Genomic DNA, 2,496 nt, shown 5'->3' on the forward strand with positions numbered 1-2,496 from the left:
CATACTTGCTTCTATAGCTGATACACTTCAAACAAGTAGACAGACTCCATTGTTTTTACTTCAAGGATAGATTTCATAGTTTTAAATCCTTTCTTTGGCCATAATTTTGTGGAAATTTATGAGACCAAAAAACGCCCACAACTAAATAGTGGGTCTCTAGAAAGCAGCTGCTGTGAATGAGACTCAGGACTTACTCTTCATGTTGTGCATTTGGCCAAAATACAGCAATAAGACGTTAGACTTAAACCTGGCGCCCCCCTCTCGGGGGCCAAAGCATGGCACAGGGTGCAGACACCGCTCAAGGCCTTGTATCTATCATCTGCATTCCTGGGCCATAGCCTTCATACGCAGTGGGGTCACCAGCCTGCAAACGACAGGATTCTAATGACAATTCCATAATTAGATGGGAGTGACTGTTTCATTGAGTTACTGGAAGTTTAGGGGTCAAGGGAAGGTAATATCGATTATCTCATTCAAGTAAATAATTTAAGTTCTCAGTAGTACATGATAAAGATAGTAGGCTTTCTGATATCCTCTCATAGAAAAGAATCATTTGATAGTTTATGTGTCTTACAATGATTTTATCTAACATGAAAGTTGAACACACATACATATTTATACATCTGTAAATATTTGTATAGAAATATAAATAGACAAATTTAGGTATATGTCCTTTGTGAATACTAGAAATAATAAAATAATGTATTTAAGTGATACCACTGATTTGCATGATAAAAAGAGAATATGAACCTTCTAAATGAATATATGGGGGAATGTTCAGTCTTGCAAATAATTAAATCAATGCAAGTTAAAAGAATGAGGTTACGTTTCGTTGCTATTACACAGATGAACTTTTAAAATAAATCACAATAGTTAATGATTGTGAAGATGTATTAAAATGCATAAGCTCAAACAATTTGGAGTGCAATTGCTATGTGAGTCTTTCATTTTGAAAAACAATATATCAATGCATATCAACAGAAATAAAGATATCTCAAAAAAAGAAGATATCTCAGTAATCCCATTCTCAGAAATTTTTCTGAAGAGATCAGATATTGAAGCATTCTTTTTCCTTTCAATTAAGATGTTGACTGTAATATTAACTATAACACCTAAAAATGAGAAATAATTAAAATATCCAACATTATGATGTGCCCACTCATTGGACTATTATACACATATTTTTAAAACATTTAAAAAATTTGCAACATCATGTAAAATATATGACATAAAATTAAAAGAGCTAAGTATAAAATTCTATGTTCATACTGATTATAACCATGCAAAAATATATTTGCCTAAATATTCATATAAACATAACATCCTTTAATTATTTTAAATTTTTGGTATTGAGAATGCTTTTTTAATTTTCTTTTTAATTTTTAATATTATTTTTCCCAATTAAAATGGAAGAAAGTAGACTGAGCCAGATTCTATTGGCAGGAAATAAAATTATTTTCTCATTGTAGAGGGTGTGTGTGTAGAAGTTAAGGAACATAGTTTTAGAAGTCAGTAGAACAATTGAGTTTGTGCCTGTCCCCTCCCCTTGGAATCTGTGAAAACTTGAAAAAATAATTTACACTCTCTGGGTGTCAGTTTCCTCTTATAAAGATGGAGATAATCATTTCTCAAAGCCATGGATATTCAGGGAAATAAAGTCTTATCACTTAGCAAAGTTTCTGGCCTATAATAAGTGTTCAAAAAACAAGTTTTATTTTGTTTTGGTTTTTATATTTTACAACAACCAATTTTAGGTCACAAAAATACTATCCAGTAAATCTTCTAAATGCCATAGTGTCTAAATAAGCTAAAGAAAAGAAAAGAAAAGAAAAGGAAAGACTGTCAAGAATATATTTGATAAAACTATTCCCCTTTGGACCTTACCAAGACAATATATTTTTGTGAATGCATTTTTTTTTTCCATTTTCTTTCAGGTACTTTGAATTTTGGAGTACAGAAGGTTATCGCAACAGAAATGCTTTTATAAAATTAAACTTAAGTTCATGTCTACATTTGAAGAGGGATACTGAAAAATTACATCAAGAATACTGATTTTTCTATATAAATAAAATATCTGAATAGCTAACATATTAATTATAAACAACTCTTCTTTTCCCTGCCTCATATTTTATATATCCATGACTGCATCTGTCCTTCATCTCCTGAAAGAGTTCATCTTTTCCCTCCCCACTTCCACCTAGTTCCCCCAAATGAATGAGCAGTTTACTCTTTTTTGGATTCCCAGTGGGGTCTGGCCTATTTCATGCGGGCACAATGGACAGCAGTTCCAAAGGACCCCACTGATCCATATCATAGAGAGTTTCTAATACAAAAGTCCATAGAGACAGCTTTTAGATTTTCAAATACCCCATTTTAACTTGAAAGCTGTGCACATTTGCTCTAGGAGGATGTAACAATGGCTCCTCAACATTGTTCCTCTTTTCAATATAACCACACTTGAAAGGAATTCACTTTCTTTAGCAATAAAAGCATCCC

Source organism: Pteropus vampyrus, unplaced genomic scaffold (assembly GCF_000151845.1).
Source record: "Pteropus vampyrus isolate Shadow unplaced genomic scaffold, Pvam_2.0 Scaffold31, whole genome shotgun sequence".
Taxonomy (NCBI): domain Eukaryota; kingdom Metazoa; phylum Chordata; class Mammalia; order Chiroptera; family Pteropodidae; genus Pteropus; species Pteropus vampyrus.